The following is a 26432-nucleotide window of genomic DNA, read 5'->3' on the forward strand; positions in this document are numbered from 1 at the left end:
CTAAAATAAAAATATAGTTGTTGAATTCAACCCCTTCTTCCCCTCTTAAGTGCCCCTAAAGGCCTCTATGGGCGTAGCTGCTAGTACCAAATAAATATATTCTGTATTGTTTTTATAAAGACGGATGAACAAACAGACATACTCTGATTGTAGAGTTTCTGTGTATGTATGTATCTTTATAATAAAGTAACAGGTTCTATGTGAGTCTTTGTGCACCAAGGGATCTCACTAACCACTGAAACGATATGGTTCTCCTTTACATGGTAGCTTCTCATATGTCCTGGTAAGGTTTAAAACTATTTTGGGAAGGGTACCACCACTATCCCAAGAGAATTAACTCTCCAAAATAAATGTTTTTAACTTTTTCATTAAAAAAACTGTAATTGTAAGGGGGGGGTTCGACTTCCCCCCCAACCCAAGGGCCTCATACGCCTCTAGAGGAGTAGCCGCTGCTAGGAGATTATCCCTTAATATAAAGTAGTAAGGTTTTTTGTCTGAATCTTAAAAATAGGCAATTAATTATGAAGAAAAAAATCACGCAACCTTTCTTTTTAAAAAATTCAATCTTTAAAGTTAATTAATGTGATAAGTATAAGTTTAAATGAAAAAAAAACTTTAGTAAGTGCTATTTATTTTTGATGATAAAGATTTTGCAAAAGACGTTTTATTGCTATGTTGATCAGAAATATGTTAGAATTTGTTGTTAGGTTTTTTCTAAAAATCTTTATATTGAAGGTCTAAATTTGAAAATTATGAATTTTTTAAGGCTTATAGTATTTATATAAGTTGTTTGTATCTTTTAATAAAAAAAAATATTAAAAATTATTTTTTGTTTGTTTTTTATTAAAGATTTTCATATTTTTTTCAATTTTTTTTCAGAACTTAAAATTGAAAAAAAACCAAAAGACCCCGCTGAAATATTTTGTCTCCACCTGGAATCATCAAGGATTTATGTCTATTTTCACCCTACATAGGTCCCAGGGCTCGGCACTTACTTTTGTCTTGATTCAATTGTAGCTCACAGTGTTAATTGAGAGCGGCACAATGTCCTTGAGATAGGTACGTACATTTTTTAACCCCTTCCCCCCCTAGTGCTTTACTCTAGTAGCGGTATGAAAAAATGACTCAATAATTCTAGATCTAACTATAGCGGCCAATAACTCCCCGACAACTAACGGGCACATTTTTGTTATGACAGAACATTTTTAAAAGAATGTTTTTCTGTGTTCCTAACCAAAACTATAAAAAGAAAGAGCTATTACAAATGTACATTGTGCATAAGTTGAAAACACATAATCTTTTGAGCTAAATTACTTGAATACTAAAGTAGCTAGGTGTAGGTATGTATGATAGGTAAGATCTTTTAAACTCTTGAACCGATGTGTTCACTATTTTTAGGTGGATTTTATACTATTTGGAAGGGAAAACTTGGCCCCTCCTTGGCAAATCGCCAAAAACCGTACAAAGACAATTATATTGCTTCCCTAAAAGGTATAACCAATTCGGACCATTATTTTTAGATATAATGATCTCAACACAAGAAACACATACTACTTTTTATTATAGGATATCCGTTTGTCCATTTTCTTACTTCAAAAGTTTTACTTGTTTGCATATTTTTATACGTGTTCAGACTAAAGTATATGGGATTATACATACATGGCATAGCAGGCATTAAATTTCCTAATGCTTTCCCGCAAAAATGAATAAATGATGAATACAATGCTTATTATTTAACCTACATAGCATATAAATTGTTATTTCTCAGTAACTCTTTTCTCATAAAAAAAACATTGCAAAAGAAAATGAAAGGCTCAATGTTTAAATATTGAATTAAGCCCAACAATGTCAAGTGAACAAATAAAGAAAAAAATAAAACATTGTACAGAAATATGCATACATTTTAACATTAAATGACCAAGAGTGGACCTAAAACGGCCAGAAGGAAGTAATTAAGACAAAATCTACTAACGTGACTGAACATTATCACAAGTTGTTGATAAATTTAATAATCGGGCTCTAGATTATTTTAATTTTAGGCCTTTATAATTCTTTTAATAAGCGGACTCCAGATTGCATGTTTAAATAAAGGTTTATTATGATATTATAAATCTATTTTATGGTAACTTTGTAAGCAATTTAGGTTGCCCCGACATTGTCAGTCACAGGAACTAGGACTCTAGTCGACAAGTATCATCCTTATCCAAAAGTAACACGATGTTTCTCTATGTCTGTCTGTGTGTATGTGTCTGTCAGTCTGGGTGTGTACCAAAGGATATTGCTTTTGGCTGAACCAATATGGTTCTCCTTTGTGTGTATCTTCTCATGGATCCGTTAAAACTAAATTAAAATTGGGAGACTGGTCGAATAATTCTACTTCCACACCAACTCCTCTAATTTAAATCTATTTGTGTTTCTATGCAATTTATGTAGTTGAAATTTTGTCCTTTTCTTTGAAGATTATTATATTATATATTTACTTGCTAAAATCGATTACATATAGCTTTAAAAAAATCAGGGATTGGGATAGGAATACAAAATAATATTTTAAATGACCAAAGTCTAGGACAGGATTAACTTTATCACAGAGAAAGCTAACATTTCATTTTCAACATTTGTCTTAAAGTGCTATCTTAAAAAATGTGTTATCTTATACGATTAAACGATTTTCTATATTGTTTATGTCTTCAGTACAACACAAAATAGTTTAACGCTTACAGCTCGGGCCCCAATTCCCACCTTAATAGATCGGGGGGGGGGGGGGGGGCTCCAAGAGCCCCCCCCTCTATCTCGGCTCCTGTTACAGATAAAGACGTAAAATTTTTTTCTGGTGGTTCATGTGTATTTTTAGAGAAAATTACTTTTTCTAGTCATAGCAGCCAGGCCGCTCCTTAGCCGCTTTTTAGCGGCCAGCCGCTAAATTTTAAAACAGCTGTAGAGCGGCCAATTTTGCAGCTAGGATGACCAAATTTTAGGACGAACTTTTATTTTTCATAACAAAAAAATTACTTTTTTCAGATCATCGCCAAAAAACGGCAAATAACGGAAACCGCCATTTTCGGCGGTTACGGCGGTAAAACGGCGGTTGGCGGCGCCGATTAATATTTTTATCTGTTTGATGTTGCTCAAGGATTTACCAAAAAAATTTATAGGACTCTAGCTGTAATAGAAGCCACGATATTCATGATATATGTCTGTAGTAAAAGCCGGACAAAAATCGGTCGTAAAGTCGGTCAGGGAGCGGTCAAACGGTCATAACACATTTTTTCTCAGAAGGTCATTGATATCTAAGTATTCACCAAAAAAAATTTAGGTTTCTCCTTATACACAAAAGTCATAATGTAGAAATTAAGATTTTTTTAGAATTTTTTTCTAATTTTGGTGCTACCCAACCGACTTTGACCGGACACCACGACCGACACAGACCAGATATCCTAATAAAATCAACTCTTGCCGACGTATAATTACTAAACTTAAAAAGTCATGAAGTCACAGCACTCCGTCTTACCTACAAAAAAAATAAGATTGAAAAAACTAGAGGGGGGGGCTCTTGGAGCCCCCCCCCCGATCTGTAAGGGTTAACAGATGCAATTTTAACGTTAAAAAAAACTTGGGCAACTTCTTACCTCTTGACTGTAATAAGATTTCATGAGTTACACATTTTAAACTGTGAACAAAAAAACGACAGTGGTAAAAATATTTCATTTCATTAGTGTATCTATTAACTTTGGTCCATTTTAAATATACTTTAACCTAAACTATCGATAATATAGCATAGATAAAGTGTTCATCGCCGAAATATTTTCGATATAACGAGCAAATAATAACATTGTGACTACATACTTATGTTGATATAGCCTTTGCCATTCATGAGATTCTTGTAAACATAATTCATTATTAAAAAATTGATGCATGATTAATAAAATTATATATGAAGTGTTGATACATAATTATATGTTGTTTAAATTAAATTAATATTTGGTAGGGTCCACTGAGCATTCTTGATTAATATAGCTAATATATTTTAATATTTTCAAACACATTATAATAATTATCGGTAATTTTTTAAAATTAGCTAATTCTCAATCTTTAACAGTCGTTAGTCTTTTGAACATTTAGAACTACTTGAAGAGAAGGTTAACATTTTAGTTTAAACACGCTAAGTTTGTTCTAGAAATCATTGATTCCGTCGCTATGTCCAAAAAAAGCTCTTTATAGAACATATAAAAAGAAGATAATTTAAAATTTTGTTGCTAAAGTTTCCCGATTGACGTCATATTATAATAATGGATTATCTTAATTTGATGTAATTCAGGACATATCGGCTGAGCTGAGACTTTCAAATTTATCCCCTTTTATTATAGGCACTATAAAGAGCTAGGATATATTAAAAGCTTCACTATAAAAGAGAACTATATATCTATTAAGTGGTTAACAATATCTTTAAATTGAAATAGTCAGACATCCCAACACTTTTAATTTAACTACTAGCGGCTCATCATTAATATCTAAAGAATGGAGGGTAGAAAAGTTGCACGAAACAATTTAATAATCTAAATCTATAAATAAAAAAGCCTTAAACCATCATTCGACTTACTGCTTTATATAATTGTATTAGATAATATAATTTTGTTTTATTTTTACAACTTTTCGGTTCTATCGCTGACTTTGTATACAACACTTACCTAAGAAGGAAAGATAAGTAACATTATATAAATATTTTGAAAACTTGCCCAAAACCAACAAGAACTTACCCTGATGCAAGAAAACAAAAAAATTTAAATTACTTTAACTATCTCTTTTATCTTATTGTTTCTATCTCTGTGTTGTTGAAAAATTAAAACTCTATTTAATATCTCTGTATCTATCTATGGTAAGTATGGTGTCAAGTACATGACGTTTAACCTCAATCAAGGGAACAACTTATGCTTTTCATCAAACTCTTAAGTCATTGTAATGCAAGCAAAGACAATTATTCTGATTAATAAATAGCAAATTTTTAGGATAATTAGTTATCATAACAGGGAATTCTACAAAAAACTAGAGCCTAATGTCAAATGTTTGTTATTTTTACTAAAAAGCTGAAAATGGGGAATTTTTTGAAGACTTTATGATGGTAGAGTAATATAACGAGAAAAAAATATAAAAATCTTTGTTTGATGCAGGTATGTATAAGGTATAACCAACAAGCGAAACAAATCTAAAATAATATTTGGGAGGCATATGGAAAGGTCGTCAATTTTACTATGTGTTGCCCCCCAACGACAGCTGAAAATACGTATAGGTTTTGTGATTTTTTTCCGAATTAATTTTGTTGTTGGCATAAGCTGTGTTTGAAGGATAGATAAAGACATTTAGTTTTTATTTTAAAGTGTAAAGACGGGGAACATTTGTAAATAAAAAATTTCCAAATTAAAATTATGGGAACCTAGTAATAGTGTCTAACTTTTTATCTTTGTGACGTAACAAAAATCCATCTCTTTTTTAGGGGTTTCCTTTCTCACCTCCCCTCTCATCCTTCGATTTTTGTTACGTCACAAAGATAAAAAGTTAGACACTATTACTAGATTCAAATTATAGAAGTAAGTTTTTAGAGAAAAAGGAAAACAGGCGAAATAAGTTAGGAGTTTAGCCCAACATAAAATTGTTAATATTTTCGTATGTGCAGCCGATAGCATCAATTGAACCGCAAATTTATTACTAAAAGGACGAATAGCCGTTAAAAAAGAAAAAAAACGTGAGTTTTATTGTGACTTGTTTTATTAATATTATTAAGTTTTGAAAAGTCCTTGATATTATAAAACAAAGATCGCTAGCACAAAGGAAATACCAATTTTATACCACTTTTTGTCATTTCTATAATTATGATAAAAAGTTTGATATGTTTTGAAAATTATGTATGTTGTTTTATTAGTGAAGAAAAGCAGACTTCGTTGGGAGTATTCAATGTTTAAAGGGTGTTTTAAAACAAACAAACAAAAAACAAGGACAATTATGTTAGGACAATCAGCGTTGTAAAAACAGATAATTGTACAGAAAATTAGAGATTTTTATGGATTGAGGACGGATGTACATTATCTCATCACCCACTGTCTTATCCCTTTTGATCCCTGAGCTTTGCTAATAATTTTTAACATCATTTTTCAAATTACGTTTAAGGAAAAGCTTAAAATTGAAAGTGAGTCTGGATATTTAAAACATCCTGCAAAACAGATTCGTGACATGATATGATATTCTTTTAGCACTATATGCGGGATAATCACTAAATCATTTCTATACATATTATATTTATAGAATCACATTAAATTTCAAGCCCAAACGACCTTATAAGTTAATGGCGTATGGGTTATAAAAGATATTAATTTTTAGAACTCTTCCGATGTTTCTTGCAAGTTGTCTTTAGTGCAAAATCAAATATTTATTGGATTAAGAATCAAAGAAAAATATGAATAATTATAAATGGTTATTCTACATTAGGCAATTATTCTACAGAAAAGCATATAATAATAATTAATTATAAAAAAAATGAAAATGATATAAAAGACAAAACTTTCCAAAGCAAAACTTGTTAAGCTTTTATTATTATTGAAAATCCCTAAAATATCTGTATTAGCTATGGTGTCATCTTTTAAATGAAGACAATTGGACACATATGAGTGAAGTTCCTAAGTAATAAAGAAGCTGGATGTGTTTCTAGATGTATGTGACCGTTTCCAGTAAGATTTTTGGAAACCTATGACAAGATTCTTCTGAATTATTTATGCTGGAAAGTTTGTGTTGTATGATAGCTTATCCCGCCAACATTAATTTTCACATTAAAATAAGGATTTAATGAATTTTGGGGTTATTTCCCCCGCTCCCCTATAGTGTAAGGTTCACCTTAGTTTTGGTTTAGGCAGTGGTTTATAAGTGGGTAAATGAAAGGAAAACAGATTATAAAACAAAACAAAAAAGTCTCAAACGGCACTCACACTGAAAAACCCATTTCTTTTCTATAAAATAAAATTAAAAATGGTGAGGGAATTCGTGTAGGTAAGTTAGGTTACATTGGGTACTGGGTAGCACCACAGGAATAGACCCCACAGGGAATAGGGTTGGGAAAATAAACTAGCCCCCTATTAATTTTAAATCATTTAAAAAATAAAGTTGAGAGGTATCAATGCTTAATTCCACCACTTGTGGGAAAGCATTATCTAATTTATTTATTTCGTCTGTGATTGAAAAGATAACCTCGAAAAAATAGACTTAAATGTAAATTGGACGTACATATTTTGTCAAACTCCAAAAAATAAGACCTCCCAATGCATGCATGGTTGACAAAGATATCCCATAGTATGTACACATGTAAATAGAAAGATATAGCATCAGAGGGATTTAGTATTTTAATTTGAAATAGTTCTTTTTTCTATAGTTATTTTCTTGTCACGTGACTTTCCAATGCAATGTATAAGTGAATATATATATCTTATTCCACAACTTAAAATCAATTTATGTAATTAGATCTTAAACTAAGTTAAAATAATAAATGTTACAATCATTATAAAATAGGCTTTTAGAAGAGATTACAATATATACTTCTACGCTTACTCTAACTGCGTCATTCTTGTTAATAGTTATTTTGTATAATTGTTGACTTATTTTATGTGTAATTTAATTTTATATACACATGTAGGCCTTTCTATTCCTGAATATTCTGAATATACATAAGTACATAGTTATATTGTTTAGGAATTGTTTTACCAAGTATGGTACTTATCAGCTCTCTAGAGAATATACAATAGGATTGGTCAATTTTTTCTTTTTTTGAATTCTTTATCAGCCAATTTTTAAAGCTTTTTAAGATTTTGACAGGCAGGATATTTCTAGGACAGGGTTTGTATATGATTTGTTCTTCATTTTAGATATTCCTAAAATTGTGACTTTTTTGTGGATACATCAAAAAAATCATATATTCTTTTAAAAATATATAAAACTCGATCCACCCTAATATACAATATATTTTACTGATCCCAATGTTATGAATATAGATTTGTCTGGTTCGAGCCTGGATTCAAACTCGTAACACTAAAGGAAAAGAGGTAAAATTGTAATTCTTTCAGACAAAGGTCATGAAACCAAAGGGTTTGGTTGTCTGCTAGTTATTTGATTACATATTAAGATATATTTGAACATAATTGCCCTTTTTTATGCTACGCTTTATCTAATTTTACTAAAAATCATCGCCAAAATATCAAGGACAATTTCAGGTTATTATCTATTTTGCTTCTTTTATACAGATCCTTGATTTTAAGTCCTTACATTGTGAATATTTTTTTTATGGGAAATCATTTGTCAATGAAAAACAAGAAACATAGGGAGCAAAGCTGCTCCATGATTTACTATGTCTTTCTTTTTTCTAAAATAATTGATAGTAAATATCCTATGAGTAAAACGCAGATATATAATTCCAATAATTTTAATGGATCATAGCTTTATAATAACCTATAAGTGGCCATTAAAGACACATTACTGGCATGCTGTTATTAAAGATAATTTCCGGATATTTACGTCGTCATTTTAACCAACACTTAGTAACTATCTTTTTTTGTTTTTCACTTGTACGTACATCTTGGCTGTTAGTCTTATTAAATGCAATAATTATCCCTACAAATTATTTATTTTTTTACTGTATCTAAGCTGTACTTACTATGGAAATATTCATTTTTGTTAGTCTTATTACTACAAGCCATAATAGGCCCTACAGAGTCTTTAAATTTAAACCCTTTAAAATATTGGTATTCACTTAAACACACCAAAATAGTGTTGCATAAAGTAGCAAATTTCTTTCATAAGATTTTATCTATCCCAATTATCAAGATAGATGTGTATTGCAAGACTTTCGTCTTCAAATCTTTTTTTTAGGACCAATGCTTTCTCCTATTCTTACTCTTAATATCGTCATCAACCTATTTCCTCGTAGCTTTATTTATGAGTATTGAATATATTTTTTTGCGGTTTTAAAAGCACATTTTTACAATGGCCTATAAGATGAACAAAATTGGAAATATTTTAAAATAATTCAAAGCTTTTTATAGACAGCAGAGGTTCATATACCAAGTTATTTAATGGGCATATATTATTTTTGGTTCTAGAAATTATTTGTTTGCTGAAAAGCTCTGTCAATATTTATATTTGTATCTCATATTACAATCAATATAACTTGGTTAACTAGGTTTAACATAAAAAGGATAGACAAGGATGTCAACATTTTAAATTTAATAATTTTCTTACATAAAGAAACAGCTAACAGCTTTTTATTTCAATGCCGTAGAATAGAAAAATTGTGAAAACAATTTTTACCAATTTGAATCCAAAGTATTTTGTTTTATAAACTGGTAAGACAAATCTCTCTATTAGATATTCTAATAGAGTCATAAATATTCTAGTCTTTTTTTACAAGTTATGGATGGAATTCTTTTGTTAGCAAACCTACAGATTTTAACATTAGATCAATAGATATATATTGGTGAGGTACACTTAATCAATGTCCCTGAAGTTCATGTAAACGCATTTAAAGATTAAGAAAAATGGGACAATTCAACAGAAGAAAATCTATTTTACGTCAAATAATACAAAAATTAATATTGCTATTCTACAATAACGATTAACTTCGTCTCATTAATTCCCTAATTCTAACTGGCATGCACAATAACAATGATATTAATTAAGAAGGATAAAAAGGTACTTTTAATCGGTTGTCCGAAAATTGATCTTTTATCAACTATCTATTTTTGTAAGTAAATCATCTTACATACTTTTTGTAGGTTCTAAGAAACTTTAAGACCAATATTTTTACATAAATTATGAAAGCACTAAATGTTGGATGCTTTAATGAAAACAGGACCAGGTAGTCGAGCATTCTTTGGGAACTTCAGTCGCCCCCAAAAAATTGTATAACTAAAATTAAGCCGGTATTTTCCCTCCCTGATTTTTGAAAGGATAGGTAATGCAATTCAATATTTGAATTGAGAAACATACATGGGCAAAACCATTATTTTGCCTGCGAAGCAACCATAAATCTAACTTTGTCATTATCAAAATCAAATTGTAGAATATTTTATTTTAGTAAGAGAAATATTGGTCATAATCTTGACTAAATATTATGTATTTTTTAAAGTTACTTTAAAAGCAATTTTTTCGTAGCTTTTAAAGTTATGGAGAAATGAAACTTTATTCCAGACTTGATCCTGAATATCAGTTACTTGTATTCTCAATCAAATGATGACATGACACAATGGACCAACCAGCCACCATGACTAAATTATTTCAAATTTGACACCTTTGATTTGCCCCTCCTGGTGATGGAGTGTACAATTTTAATTTGGTTTCTCTTGTTAGGGATGTATTTCTGTCTGTGTATTTCTGCGAGTCATTATATTTCGCTTAGGATATGGAAATTTAATACATAACTACATGTTTCCTTCTAATGATTTTGCATTTAATTAAATTTAAGGGCGACCTCCATTGGCAAATATTGTAACTAAACATAATGTCTGACATTAAATTTCTTTTCATTTCTCATTTATATTGTATTTTCCTACTTTTTAGCTAATTAAAAAATTGGCAAACTGTTTTTTTCCCTGTCACATGCGCTATCTTGTAAAGGTTAATTTTCAAAATTGTTTCTTCGACACATACCTAAAAAATTAATAAAATGATTAGTTTTAAGCTAATTTAAAAAAAAATAAATAAAAAAGCACAAGAAGAATAATATTTTTCATTGGTTAAAATCTGATAATGAACAGAAGCATTTACACATAAAAACATAAAATTACACGGTTTTATGATTTTATATGCATTCATTATATTCAAATTGATGTTTAACCCTTTGAAATTATTTTTCTTTTTTTTATACTTTATTAAATTTTTCTACAGCAAAGCTTTTGTAATATTATTTGTTGTTCGTCTGTTTTTTAATTTATGAACTGTAGATAATTTAATGAACATTGCGTAGAATCAGTAACTTTTATTTATAGTAAGTATTGTTTGGGCGTCTATTTTCCAAAAAATATAAACCAAGTAGTGATTATATTTTTAACAATCTTTAATTGACGGACGCACCCTAGTTAGAGAATAATCTAGGAAAGACTTTAAGAAATGAGTTTAGCCTCCTGAAAGACAGAATAAAGGGTTAAACCAACGTGAATAATATTAAAAACAATATTATAAAGATTCTCACAAGTATTAATCAGGAACACAGATACATTTTCCGAAAAACCAAAAAATTTTGTCCACAACCAGCTGTGCCAAAACTGCAAAAAGATTAATGACATAAAAAATTTTATACGTTAGATCATTAAGAAAATTAGACATCATTTTGAGCAGTGGCAAGCACAGCAATTCCCCTTTGGGATTTAAAACCATTAGTTGGTGAAATAAGAAGAAACAGGCTCTTTAAGGGGGGGGGGGGGGATCCACCTAAACGCCCCTGCTTTTGAGTATATAACAAATTGTGAGTAAATGATAAACAATTTTTAGTAACGGACGTACCAAAGGAGGGTCCTAACTTTTTTTTTACTATTTTTCACTTTGTAATATTTGCCACTTTCCATGAGAGCAACTAATACTGTGAAAAAAAGAAGGAAGCATTTTGTATTAACATTTGTTGAATGTTTATACATTTAAGACAATATTTTAGATATTATTATTTTTCCACATCAAAACTACATTATAATAAAATTAAGACGACATAAACTATTGAAATGCTACAATTTTGTACAGTGAAACTGCCATAATCATAGAGTATCTGAACTACATTTTACTCTATAAGCTCGGTTCATCAATAGCTTTGTTTTTGAGTAACATCGTATAAACACTTTATGTATGGCACTCATACTTTTTAATAATATTTTAATGTTGATTGTTTATTACTTTAGACAAAGCTATTCTATAGCATATAATGTTTATATGAGAAGCAAACCAAAAGCTGGAAAAACTGCGGCATCTTTTACAACTCACATATGCGTTTGTGCTTACCTGTGTTTGAAAAATAGATAAATGCACAGCTACAGCTACCATGAATTATAAAATATCCACTGTAAAACAAAATGATAATAATAGTTATTTCTCGCATCGTATTATAAACTGCTTTCCGCGGATATAGTTTTTTTTAACCCGTGCCTTCGGCACCTAGGGGCTAAAAAAAAATGGTCTTAATCTTATGATTGTACATATCTATATTCGTAGAACGCTGGATATAATACAATGCTAGACATAGTTTTTTCGTATGGATGAGAACCGGTTCCTATCCACTGGATTCGAATGAATACGAGAAAATTGTTTTGAGACTTATATTGTAGTCAATGTCCTTGTTATTGTGTGTTTTAATGATTTTATTACTTGAATATAACCACATCAATAACAAAAAAAAAACAAGAATTATTATTTTCATAGTAGCAAAGAAACAAATCTTCTTTTAATCTTCAACCAAATATCTCAAACACACAAACGGAGATAATCTTTATTGGATGCTTAATTATGTCATAATGACAAAAATAGCAACAAATTTATAGATTCTTAAAGTCAAAATTAATCCAACTTTGCAAGACTTTAGGTATTACAGAGAACTTTTGCTTAAAACAGATACTATAAAATACATATAGATATGTTAATTTCTTTAAATAAAATTTATATGGGAATAATATTTTTGCTGATGTTTGTGGATGAAATAAGAGAGAATGAGAGCAAACCTCATGAAATAGCAATATTTTAATGTTTATTCAAAGTAGACGATTTATTTGACCTTTCTTTTAACAAAAGTATACACAAAGAACTGCTGAACGTCTACAAAATTTATAGATATAATCAAAAGTGAAGTGACAAACACATAAACATCATATTTCTCCAAGCAATAAAACTCGAGAAAAAAAATCTTACATTTTGCTAATAAAAAGTTTTCCTATTTTGTAAAATATCTCTACCAAATTTTCTGAATAAGCAGAAATAAACTAAAGGATTTGCAATATTGATCAATCTAGAGTTAACATACAATAAATAGGCCATCAATTTTTCAAACAGAGATTCCTAGGACGCTATTATTAGAAATATTATCATTAGCGTAGGATAATTTTCTTTTTCGTTTGGGGATATATGGTATTCCATTTATTTTTCAAGTAAATAAAAGCAATGCCACACTTTATTTGTTAATGATAAGTTGTCTGATTAGTTGAGCTCAACTTTTAGAGAAGCTATCTTTTTTCCTAAAATATAAAAGATGATTATGTTAGAAATAATAATTCTATTTTAAAATGTTTATAAGAAAAGAAAACCTGAGTTTGCTAGAGATTAAAAATAAAAAGAATTAGATTTGAAGAGAGCAAACTTAATCAGAACTAAATTTCAACAAAACTACGTATTATATTTGAACTTGAAGAATTAGGATTCGAGTAAAATAGCAATAAATATGAATCATTCTGTCTATTGTAGCTGGTATTACTTTGGATACTATAGAGTTGTCAATTTTATTATTCTCTTTTTTTATTCGTAAATAGAATCTTAAAGAGTTTTGCTAAAATTGAAATATTTCATGTTCTAGATGAACACCTTAAAAAAAACTTTTCAAATAGACAAAGAAAAGATTTTCTTTTGATTTCTTTTAGACATAAATTTTTTTTAAAAATCAATTTATTATAATTTATTGTAGAAGAATAATAACGGGACAACTAATTTTTTCTATAAATTGCAGCACACTTAGCTAGGTGAAATTAATTCTATAATTCTTAAGGTTCGTCAATAAATATTTACTGTATATTTCCTTAAAATATTCCAGTGACGGATCGAAGGACGGATGGACGTACGGAAAGCTATTTAGCCTCATATATTGGTATACTTAACCTTGTTGTTGCGCAGCTAATTAAATAATCATCCTTTTTCAAAGAAATAAATTTCTATTTTAACATATTAAGATTAAATTCTACAAATATGTAAAAGTTTTATAAGATCAGTTTGCTTTAGTTGCCGCTAAAGTGTCTGTACTGAAAATTGTTTTAAAAAAGATTTTTCTAGCGAAAAAGAATTCTAGGGGATGTTTAATTATGTAAGTCAAGTAGGAACAGTTTGTGTTATTATACTAATTTACGAGAAATAAGACAATATGAGAAAGACTTTTTGCGGAAGTAATGCATTAACATGTAGATCTGTTTTGATAATACTTGTTTCAAGCTTTCGTTACTCTTACAGATACAAAATATCAATATTAGTAATTGTAAAATTAGTTCACTTCATTCTTAGATATATATGTTTCACAGTCACTTCTATTGATTCCAAATTGTTAACATTTGTTTGTCTGGCTGTCTGATTTGCTATCATCGGTGATGTCATTCTCAATTTTTACACCCTATGTATATTCACAGTGAATAGTTTGGACTAATTTTAAAAACATACGCTTTATCACTCTCTAAATATATAAGGAAAGAGATAAAAATTCTTAAAAATATGATAGAATTTAAAGAAATATCTTCCATTTCGAATGTTATTGTATTAACATAACATTTCAATGTGATGCCATTAAATTAACGTCATGTCTATAATAAGGCAGACATTATTTAAACTATAGAAAAAACTCTGCTTTTCAGAATGTATATTTCTACCTGACTCCAAAAATGTGAAATATTTTATCATCAGGTTTTGGACCATAGCTCCTTGATTTATGTTCTCACATTTCAGCTGCTACTTCAGATATAACTTCTGAGATGGGTTTTTAAAAGATGAATGCCGCGTTTTTTCGGCGTTTTTTAGACATTGATTGATTGAACGAAGACGATAGAATTTCAACAGAGTATATAACTTAAGAATACTGAATTTTAAATTATTTTTTAGCAATTTTTATAATGTCTAACACAGCTCTAAAAAGATGCATTAATTAATATGCAGCAAAAATGGATTGAAGATAATTTGTTTTTCTTCTATGAAGGCCGTACCAACAAAAGCGAAATAATTAAATAAACCGTTGTATACTCTTTTAGATTTCGCGAATGCCGCGCTTGTTATTCATAGCGTAAAAAATGTCGAAAAAACGCGGCATTATCTTTTAAGAACCCATATCTGAGACTTATAATTTTGTGAGTTCACCTGTCTGTCTGCCCATAAGGTGATAAGAAAAGGTTATTTCATTTCATTTCTAAGTTACTTATAGATATCACAATTCTTGTTAGATTATTATTATTGTCATAATAATATTATCAGCTTTGTTAAAATAGTGACAATGCGCAGCAAGGTAGAAACACCATTCCTTCTAAAGAAACTCGAGATTTCATCCAAATTAATTACGACTGAATTTCAAATTTTGCTATTTTCATTAATAGGAACAATTATACCGAAAAGGAATCTTCTCCAAATCAAGAATTTGGTAGCTATTATTATTTTTTTGCCAAAAGAAAGGTTGTAGATCAATTTTTGTGGCACAGTCAACTCTCTGAAATCCTCAATTAAAAATAATTTAATTTTGAAATATTTTGTATATTTATCCCTCTCAAAATAATTTGATATTTAGATCCGTTCTACATAATAAAATAAAAATAAAAATCAAGTTTTTTTACTTTATTGTTTTAAAATAACGCAGCTAGTCTAAAATTTATTTAGGAGACAAACTAAGAGTATGACCGAGCATTTTATATAGACCACGTATGTCAGTCAGTTTCCCTTTAGTTATTTATAGGAAATTATTGATATGATAAAAGCTAAAAACAACTCGATAACATGTTTTTTTTTAAAACCAACTGATGACTTGATATAATTAAGGAATAAAGCGCCGTATATAAGGCATATCAAACAGAATAACATATTTAAATATAAACTGTGTATATCTATCGGTATATCAAATTAAAAGTGAGCCATGGCATATTGTTTTAAGCCATTTGGTCGACATTAACCATTGAAATTAAGTTCTCAAGATATTCTACTATAAACATGTTTTCCTTGTTATTATAATGATAAATGGAAAATATAAATGGTAAAAACCTCAGAAAAAATGTCATAAAAGTTTTTAAACAATGTCTGTCTGTATGAAAATGAAAACTATTCTACAGGGAGTTCAGGATTAATTTTTACAATTTATCATCTATTTTTAATTATTATAGGAAAGTATTTATATATACCCTGGGTTTTGCCAATGGGAATATTTCGACACATACACTTTGGAAACTACCCTGTAGACCAAAATATAGTGACACAGAAAACAAAAGGGCAAGGCTTAGGGTATTCTGATGCAAATTCCTAAAACTTATTTTGATTAAGGAAATATACACAAAAAAATCATATAATACCCTGAACATCATATGATATATTTATAGGTCCTTTTTTACTTAAAAATTTCAAACGGCTGTAATTTTCTTATTTTCTAAGCTAGAAGAACAATGTTTTTGCAGAAAATGTTTATCTTTATGTATATTTTATATTAGAAATGTTAAAATATAAATTTTAGCGGCCGTAGCTGTACTTGGAAGTTGCCAGCCGCTGCAGTCGGCGGTCGGTAGGAAAACGGCGGCGGATCTTTATGAAATTTTAATACATTATGTAGACATGTAAGAAAAGCTTAAGTTTCAAATTTGACGTTATTTTGGTAAGATAAAATGCTTTGTTTAAGTAAAAAAAAGTATTTTTGCTCTTTACCTGGATGACTAGAGGTTTGCTGGCATCCTGGGCCCGCCATGATGAAGATATTCAAAAAAATCCAACTCTCAGTTATGTGGCCTACCCATACTTAAAAAGTCACGCAGTTTGGGCTCTTTATCTTTCACACACAGAAAATGAGATAGAAAAAACCGGAGGAGGGGGGGGGGGCGGGGCGCCCCCCTCCCCGATCGAAAGAGTTAATGTGCTTGGTCAGTTTAAAATATATTTATAGACACCCTGTATTATTTAATAACTAGGTCAGTGTGCCAGGCCAGTATTTGGATAGAAAATGCAACTTTTTACTTGGAAAAATCAAACTTTTATAAACAACATTATTTTCATAAAAAAAATAAAGCACAGACGTAACTGCAGTCTAGGTTTTTATCATCAGTTTAAAAGTGATAAAATACAGATAGAATTTAATAACTGAAAGTCTTTTTAATTTTAACAAAAGACAAGTATGAGATGAATTGCATTTGTCGCAGCATTCTCACTGTGATATAAATATGAATACAAATAAGTAAGGCATTTGTAAAAATGGAACCCAGTATTAGTGTCGGACTGATTATGACGTAACAAAAAAAAATTAGCCAATGAGAGGACATTATTGACCAATGGTAAAATTCATAGTAGCCTATCATTGGCTAATTTTTTTTGTTACGTCATAATCAGTCCGACACTAATACTGGGTTCGTAAAAATGTTTTTTTTTTTTACAGTTTTCACACTACATACACTGCAAGGTAAGGCAGGCCATCAAATAAGTATCATAATAAAGTTTTGCTTTCAAAAACATTGTTTTCCAACCTAGCTTTGTTTCCTTTGACTTCATTTGTATTAACTTTGGTTTTCCAGTATTTTCAACCATGATAGTTGGTCAAGCAATTTTCTCAGTATTTGTAAATAGGTAAACTATATAGAAATGATATCATTGTCAGAATAATATCATAAAGTATGTGCATTGACAAGTATCTGGAAAAAAAGAACAGGATAACAGGATTGGTTACGATTTAGACATTAGGGCGAGTTTGGGATTACTCATTTTCATCTGGATTAATTTTTTGAACCACTAAAAATCAAAGGGGGGGGGGGGGCTACTACTATAATAATATACTAAATGTTTTATTAAATCCATTTTGACAAAGAAATTAATATACAAATAATTGCATTTTCTCTTGAAAACAAAATAGGAATTATAACTTTAATTTTATGTTAGGGCCTATTCAAATTTTCTAATTGTTATCTATAATACAAAGTAGAACGATGTCTGTCTGTTTGTCTGTCTGTTTGTTTGTTTGTACCGAAGGATCTCGCTAACCAATGAACCGATCGGGTTCTCCTAAACAGGGTAGATTCTCATATGTCCCTGGAAGGTTTATAACTATTTTGGGGGAGGGTACCACCACCCTCCCTAGAGAAATTAAATTTTTTTTAAATTTCTCAATTTTAGAAAGAGAGTTCAACGATAAACAAACATCAAACGTAAATTTTTTTTACTTTTTCTTTTAAAATCTAAAATAAGAAATTGAATTATTAAATTCGACTCTCTCCTCCTCAAGTGCCCCTAGAGGCCTCTAGGGGTGTAGCCGCTAGTAGTTTATAATGCAGCAACTGCATTCATAATAGTAGCGAACCAACTATGGATATTTTTCATAATTCAAAACTATGAAATTAGTGCCATGAAGCCACTATACTATTGTAAAGATACTAAAATACAAAAAGACAGACGGACGGACAAAATACAGATATTTAGAAAGACTACTTACCGCTTTATATGAAAGAAGATTAATACCATGTTATCCGGAAGTAAATGACAAAATTTTCTTTACAATTACAATTATTGCAATTAAACTTTATTGTATTCTCTGCTTTTGAGCGTAATCATTCTTGTTACAAAGTCAAATAACTTTAGTTTTAATTTCCCTAACAAGAATAATTAAAGCATAAATGTCGAAACTTTGTATCATAAATATCTTCCATTTATATTTCTGCATTTTTATGATAATTTCTTGATGTAAAATATTTTAGGAAGCACAACTAATTAAAGTAAATGACCTTACAGATGTTCTATTTTCATTTCCATAGAGGGAAGGGTAGATTTCAAATGAAAAGACAAATTATTGGATATTTTTTCTGGGGCAATTTCTCATGGGAATAGTTGATCTTTCTTCCCGCCAAAATGGACAAAAAATTTACAAAACTAAATCAAACCTTTTTTTAACGAGACCTATTATTACAAACATACAAATAAACAGATAGACAACAACAGATTAAAAACTTTTTCTCTTAATTTCAAATTGATATAGAAAATTTCATACTTTTTATTATTAGTTAGTCAGTGAATTAAAATGAAGTTGAAAGCATAGAGAAATAGTGAAACTCCGAAAATTTTACCTGTTTATTTATTTTAAATCTTAAACATCAATATTTTTCACTTTCACTTAATATAAGTTTATTTCACAAATGTATATAACTAAGTATGTCCTACTTGCTGAAGCTAACTAAACCAACTAACTCTCCCCCCTCCCTTTGTTTAATAATTGGTTGGTATATAGTATAACCTACAATATATTCCGACAAACTTCGCGGAGTAACTAACATACAAAACAGTCAATATTTTTATTAGCAAACTTGCTTTTATTTTTTTAAAGAAACTTCAAAATATTAGCATTGAAAAAAGAAAAGGAAATTAGAATATTTACCAAATACTACAAATCATTTAAAAAGAACTCTCAATTTTGTTTTAGTTTTCTCCGTTGCTCTGTGAAATCAACTTTTCTCGGAGACATTAAACAAAAGTGGGGTAAAAGTTAGAGAGGTAGAAAAACAGGTATATTAAAAGGGAAAGGTACCATCAAGGGTTGTTTCACAATGTAACAGCAGAAAACAAAAATGCCTAAAGTTAGTTTCCTTTGATTTGTATTACAGAATGTACAAGATCAACGATGCCAACATCCATGAAAGCGAAGCTCTGAAACGGTAGAACAAACGGACATTTACACTTGTATAGTGTCAGAACTGAATAATAAGAATGTAAATGTATAAGAGTCGAAGCAAAATTGTAAATAAATTTGTTGAAAAACTGCTTGATACAGGATAATGTTTATGGACACACTTACATTGTTAGGACTTGATTATTTTTATCATTAGTTGAATAGCCGGCCAAAAAATGTATTTTATATAACGGGAGCTATGTTTAGTCGATTGAGTGTTGAGCGAGATCTCAACGAACAAGAAAAAATCCTTACTACTTCATACAATTTTTCGGGATAGCTATGTGGTAAAATTGACGGTTTTGTATAGTATAGAAAAGTATGGAAAGAAAGGAAAGAGTAAAATTGGAGAAAGGGCAAAAAATCAAAAAAAAACCTCGAATAGTTTTTAAACTTTTATAATATAAATCATTATCTTACAATAATATTAACAAAAAGTTGTTTTTTGATATAGCAAATAAAAATATATTTAAATTTAAGATATAACATTATGCATATTAAATTTTAAGATTAAAGATAAATAGATGTTTTGTAAGGAAAACTTATGATTTATTAGCTTGACCTACTTATTACTAAACACACACTTATACAACACACTTAAATAAGTATGCAAATTTTAAAGGTAAGAAAATCTAATAGTTGATATATCTGATTAGATTAATAACATTGTAAAAATGTTCCAAGTTCAATTAAAGTTAGAAGAAAAGTATAGAGACACTACGCAGACACCTGTTCAAGGATGACCTTAACCGTGCTTTCCACGGTGGCGTCCTTGATGGGGTGGGCGATTATGTACCTAGAGAATAGGTCAACTAGGATAAATATGTAGCGGACATGTTGTCCTTGGAAATAGTTAGGGGTTAAAGGACCGATAAGGTCTACTGATACCTGGCCAAAAATCTCGTGACTAATGGCTGAATGGGTGATAGGTTGTTTATGTTTAGGTACCTGTCCTATTTTTCTTAGGCAGGTGATACAATTTTTGATGCGTGATTCAACAAACTTATTAATTCCTATAAGGAAGAATCTTTCATTTATCTTGCGTATTGTTTCGTTAACCCCCTTGTGACCTATAATATTATTATGTGCTAATTCAAAAACTTTATTATATAATCCAATGGGTACGACGGGTCTTTCAATGAATGTTCCATTGCTAAGAGGTTGTCTAAATATTAGAAGTCCTTCCATAACGTATAAATGTTCTATTAATTTAAAAAGGACCTCTTTCCGTCCGGTTAGTTCAGCTTTTTCAAAACTCGACAACTTCTTTTTTTCGAATATCCACCTACGAATGTCAGATAATACTTGATCTTTTTGTGTTTCAGATTGCCAAACCTTGTGCACACCGACTTCCGAAGCCGCATGTAACTCAAAAATCTGGTCTTGGTAGGGGCAATCCTGTTCATAAGGATCCAAGGTAAATGAACTAGTACATTTTTCACAATCGGTTTCCTTATGTTCTTTGCATAAAAATTGCCCTCTAGATAGATTGTCGGCATTGCAATGGTCCCTACCCTTCCTATGAATTACTGTAAAGTCAAAACTTTGGATAAAGAAAATCCATCTCAGAGTTACACCATTTATTGTTCCTTTTTGCCATTTTTTGTAATGAACTAAGGAAATCGAATCTGTACGTACAATAAAGTTTCTAAATCTTAAATAATGAAGAAAGGTTTTAAGAACAAATACTAGACATGCTAATTCGCCTTTATAACTTGGATAATTTTTCTCTGCCCCGTTACATTTTTTGGAACATATTCCAATAATTCTTTCTTCCCCCCCCTGGTTTTGGCTGAGAATTCCAGCGAAATAACTTGTAGAAAAATCTACATCTACTATAAAGGGGTTAGGATTATCCCACTGGGGATAGCCTTTACTTATAGAATTTGAGAACATATTTATGAAATTTTCCCAATCTTTTGATAGGGAATCGGTCCATTCGATAACTTTATCGTTTCTGTGTTCATCTAGGGTACAAGAATTTTTTGCATAGGATGGGAAATAGGCTCTATAATAATTGGAGAAGCCCAGGAAACGCTGGAGTTCCTTGCCTGTCCTGGGCCTGCTCCAATTTTTAATTTGTTCTAAATATGCGGGGTTCATTTTAAGTCCTTGGGAACTGACTATATGACCTAAATATGTACATTCGGATGTGAAAAATTTACATTTGGCTAGATTTAACTTAAGTTTTGCTATTTTTAGGACTCCGAAGAGTTTTCTGAGATGCTTCAGATGTTCCTCAACATTCTTTGAGAATATAATAAGATCATCAAGGTAAGAAATTATAAATTCGTATAAGCCAGGGATAAGGGTTAGGACTCTGTCCATCAAATGGCAGAAAACACTTGGCGCGTTACACAGTCCGAACGGCAGTTTCTTGAAAAGATACTGCCTGTTAAGGGCTGTGAACGCTGTCAAGTGTTTACTTTCCTCCGAAATGGCTAGCGCATGGAATGCGCTAGTCAAGTCGAGGGTGGTAAATACATTGCCAGTGCCTAATTTTTCTAGATTACTAGAAATCAAGGGAAGGGGCCAATTAATTTTTCGTGTTACACTATTAAGCGCACGAAAATCGATAACGAACCTAAGTTTGCCTTCCCCCCCAGCCGTTGGTTTTTTCTTTACCGCAAAGATTGGGGAGGACCACTCGCTGTAGCCCTCCTCAATGACGCCCCCCCTTAGCCAGTTTTCAATTTGTTCTTTTAATTTGGCTTCGTATAATGGGTTTAATTGAATGTTTCTAGCCTTAATAGGTTTAGCCCCGGGGATCAAGTCTATTTTATACTGTAAGAGATCGCAGTTACCGATATCGGCATCGTCAACCGAAAATATATCGAAATGATCAAGGCATAATTTTACTACCTTTTCCTTCATCCCTGGGTTATTTTTGATAAGATCACTATTTTCTAAGTCTAATTTTTCTTTAATGAATTTAATTCTTTTAAGAAGTGTAGTTCCTGACAATTCATTTATTTGATTAATATTTTTATTGCAGGAATTTGGGGAATCTGATTCAAATTCAAAGCAATATCCAACTTTAACGTTATTCAATAAGGTAATATTTTTTCCTGCTAAATTGACAAAATTTACCCAACATTCTCCCTTCTCATTTACGTTATAAATACCCTCCATAAGCATCAAGCCGTTATGGCTTGTCATTTTAGAATTATTTGGGGATATATACAGCTTCCTATTTTTTTGATGGATAGGTATTGTTATCACCGTTGTATTCCCCCCCGGCAAGAATGTTGTTTTCTTTGCTAATTTTACGCATGTTTTATTTTGTTTTAATGTCCCAGTCCCCCCCTGGTTACTCCAATTTATTCCTGGGATAAGGGAGTTTTGTTCCGTATGAACATTATTTGTAGGAATCAAGGGTATGTTTTTACTTTCTTCAACTATGTTAATTGTCGAATTTTCTATTGGGATTTGCTCGCCAGTGGGGAGCTCGAAGGACAACTTATCTAGTAACAAATTAATTCGATTAACTTTGAGAAATTCATATCCTAGATTTATAATTTTAGACGTCGTTTCAGGGATGTAAAACGTTTCTTCGAATATTTTATCTGACCCATCAAAGCTGAACTTTAAACTTACGTGTCCTATGATATTTACTGGTTTTAAATCTACAGACAGAGCGCTAAGATTGGCAGGGGTGAATGTGATTTTATTATCATCTAAGATTTCTTTAGAAATAAGGGACCTAAAGTTGTTTCCTGTATCCACTAAAGCGTGTTGCAGGAATTCCCCCCCCACGGGATTAAGAACTTTTAGTTTTGCACAGATAGGCATTATAAAATAAATTATATTTTTAGTCGAAGCCTAAGATGCATATTTTCCAAGATCCCCACCTCAGCGGTTAGACGATGGTAATCCTCACACAGAGATTTCCTGTGTTCCAGGTATAGTTGTCTGTCGAATCTTTTTAAATAATGAAATGTTTTAACAATATGGTTAATTGTTAAAATAATTTTATATAGCTTTCTGGGTTTCATTAAGTTTTTATTAAGCGCTTTTCAGCTCCAGAAATTTCTTAATAAGCATGAGAATGTTGATAGTTCTAAAGAGACTACTAAACTTTAATACGGGTCCTTATATATATACTTGGATATATGATAAAAACCTATCGGAATAAAATTGAACTAAAAAGTTTTCGAAAGATTGAAAGGCTACAAAGTAGCTTAAAAATAAGTGTTCAGCTTGCAACTAACAAGACATTAAAAACAGACTGACTTATTTTTTGACTTATATCTGTATTTATACAAAATATAGTTTTACTAGTTAGTATTTGATTCACAATATCAAATAATATAAAGTTAGCGCTGAATTACAGCTCAAAAAATATTAGATATGACTAATATAATAAAGAGGGTCAATGATGACTGATTTATTATTCTGATATTGTTAGTATTTATACTTAATTTTTCCACCTATGGGGTAGAACAAGTTTATATATTTACTAAAGTATAATTAATGCTGAAGTCAGCTTCAAAAATAAGAAGTGGTTTGTAGTAACTGCTTTGATAGTAACTGGCCTTGATTAATAATATGCATTCACTTTTATATAGACTTTTTATTCCGCTGGTAATCCTAGTGGAAGCTAATAGAACTAAGTTTTTTTTATTCTGCTAGTAATCCTAGCGGAAAATAATTTAATCAAAATGTTTTAAGATTTTATTAATCACGTTTTAAGTGATTAAAGTTTTTAATTTTTAACTGCTGCTTGATTGCAGCTCAAAAAATCAGAGAGGAAAAGATAATTAAAAATCTTCCTGAACAACTGAATTAGATTTGGAAATTCGCTCGTATTTATACAGATTTTCCAGTAGACCCCCCCCCCTTCTTATTATTTACTTATATGGACCGCGATAGCATTCTAGGCGACATCTTTCGGATACATAATAAATTAAATATAGTTCTATTATTGTCACTGTACAAAATGCAATAATATTTATCCATATGAATAAGTTATTATACATAATTGCTGAAATATTTCAGCTACAAAAATCAGAGACTAAAAGTGTGCAACTCTCAGATAAAATTGATACTGAGGATTTAACTCAAAGATCATTGTTTATATACAGATAATTCGCTTAAGGTCTCCTAGCGGTTAAAAATTGAACTAGAATGTTTTAGATTCTTAGATATATACACTCTAAATATACGATATTTACATTTTAGATAGATCATGCGATATTAAAAATAAATACTACTAAATAGAAAATAGGTATTCACTTGTTGGCTTCTTTATAAAGACTATTAGATTTTAAAAAAAAATGGAAATATTAAGTGCATGCGAAATGCTCCTCAGGTTACCTCCCTATTTCCCCCAATTTCCTGTATCAGCTACATTTGGATAGGGAAAGGAGGGGAAGGAGTTTATTTTGTGTTGCTTAGTCAGACTTAATAATAACAATTTGTTTTATTTTTTTTAGCTTGACATGGGATATTTTGTTTATCTTTCATATCAAAATATGAAATTCATTCAGCAAATTTTAATTTTCTGGGATAGGGACAATTAATATCGCATATATCCACTTATTTTTTACATCTAATGGACGTGATTTTTAACAATCGCTTGTACATATTTATCTATTTCAGATTCCTCGCTGGCTTCCTGATCCATTTGGTTGATAGTTTTACGTGCATACTGCTCAGGTATTTTATTACTATTACCTGGAGCTTTTCTAGGTGGTGTGAATTTACTCCGTGTTTTACCAAAGCGGGACTCAGGATGTGGGGGCTCCCCAGCTTTCTTTTTGTTGCAATTCTGCACTACATGGCCAGGGATATTACAATGCCAGCATTTAATATTTTTACTCCTCCCATTAAAGGCTCCTATAACGCCCTCGATTTGATCCCAAGCAATAGGATCATCCTCATGATCTACCCAAGAGGGAACCTCGTCAGGTTCTTCGGTTAAATTTTCCTTATACATTGCCGTGTTAGTGGGGGTATTATCTTCGATAATGCTGATTATGGGTTGTTTTTTCGTTTCCGCAGAATTTTTAGGTAGGAACATTTCCATGGCTTGGGAATAGCAAGCCGAAAGGTTTTCCTTGCTAATATGGCCAGACCCATCCCAATTAACGTATCTTTGTCCGAGGTTAATAAGTTTATTTAAGTAAGCGTTGTAATCGTCCAAAAATTGCATACTCTCAACGTAATTGGCCATGTCCATGGCAAGATTGGTATACAGCAGATTTTTGCTAACGTTAAGATAGAATTCTTTCCACTTCTTTTTAGGTATGAGGCCAGGATTCATGAGTTTGAACACCCTAAGTTTGTTTTCAAAATAGGTGTCAAGGGGTTGATTAGTCTCCTGTTTTAGGTTATAGAAGTACTGCGAGGCTACTTCTGGATCCGAGAAAGGAGTGACCAGCCTTCTAATCATCAGGTAATAACTTAAGGCAGATAAGGCCTGATTTCTTTCAGGCGTAATTAGGTCTCCTAATCGTTCCCCTCTAGAGTCATAAATTCGCTGGTATAAAATATCCTTAAAAAGGATTGGGTCACAGATTCTGTATGTCTTTGCAACCCTCCACAAATTAGAAAAGAAACTATCAAAGTCGGCCCTGCCGTCCCACCTAGGGGCATCCCTCGCAAAATCGGAATCCCATTTTTGTCCTTTAATAAAGCATTCTTTAATAAAATCATCGTCGGCGGCGCTAGTTGTTGCCGTCGCGGATGTGCCTGTGTTTGGTGTGTTTCTTGTAGAGGGTCTTGTTGCTACATTGGGTGCAGACCGTGTAGGTCTACGGAGGGGCTCTAACGACTTAATCCTATCAGG

At 30.8% G+C, this 26432-nt stretch overlaps 1 protein-coding gene and 1 long non-coding RNA gene across 3 annotated transcripts in view; one reads left to right on the top strand and one right to left on the bottom strand.

Moving 5' to 3' along the window:
• Positions 1-26432, bottom strand: part of LOC145323584 (cGMP-dependent protein kinase, isozyme 1-like) — a 255551-nt gene that overhangs the window by 137414 nt on the left and 91705 nt on the right. The window contains exon 1 of one of the 2 annotated variants that reach the window (XM_080165962.1): positions 19044-19156. The exons of the other annotated variant lie outside the window; for it this stretch is intronic. The gene's annotated coding sequence lies outside the window, so the exon portion shown is untranslated. Of the gene's footprint in view, positions 1-19043; positions 19157-26432 lie in introns of those variants that run through there. 2 annotated transcript variants of the gene reach the window in all.
• LOC145325284 (uncharacterized) lies at positions 22178-25822 on the top strand. Its single transcript, XR_013881427.1, has 3 exons — positions 22178-22697; positions 23458-23544; positions 25244-25822. It is a non-coding gene; the product is annotated as an uncharacterized LOC145325284 (long non-coding RNA).

This window comes from Acartia tonsa, chromosome 7 (assembly GCF_053477335.1).
Source record: "Acartia tonsa isolate MP-2025a chromosome 7, ASM5347733v1, whole genome shotgun sequence".
Classification (NCBI taxonomy): Eukaryota; Metazoa; Arthropoda; class Copepoda; order Calanoida; family Acartiidae; genus Acartia; species Acartia tonsa.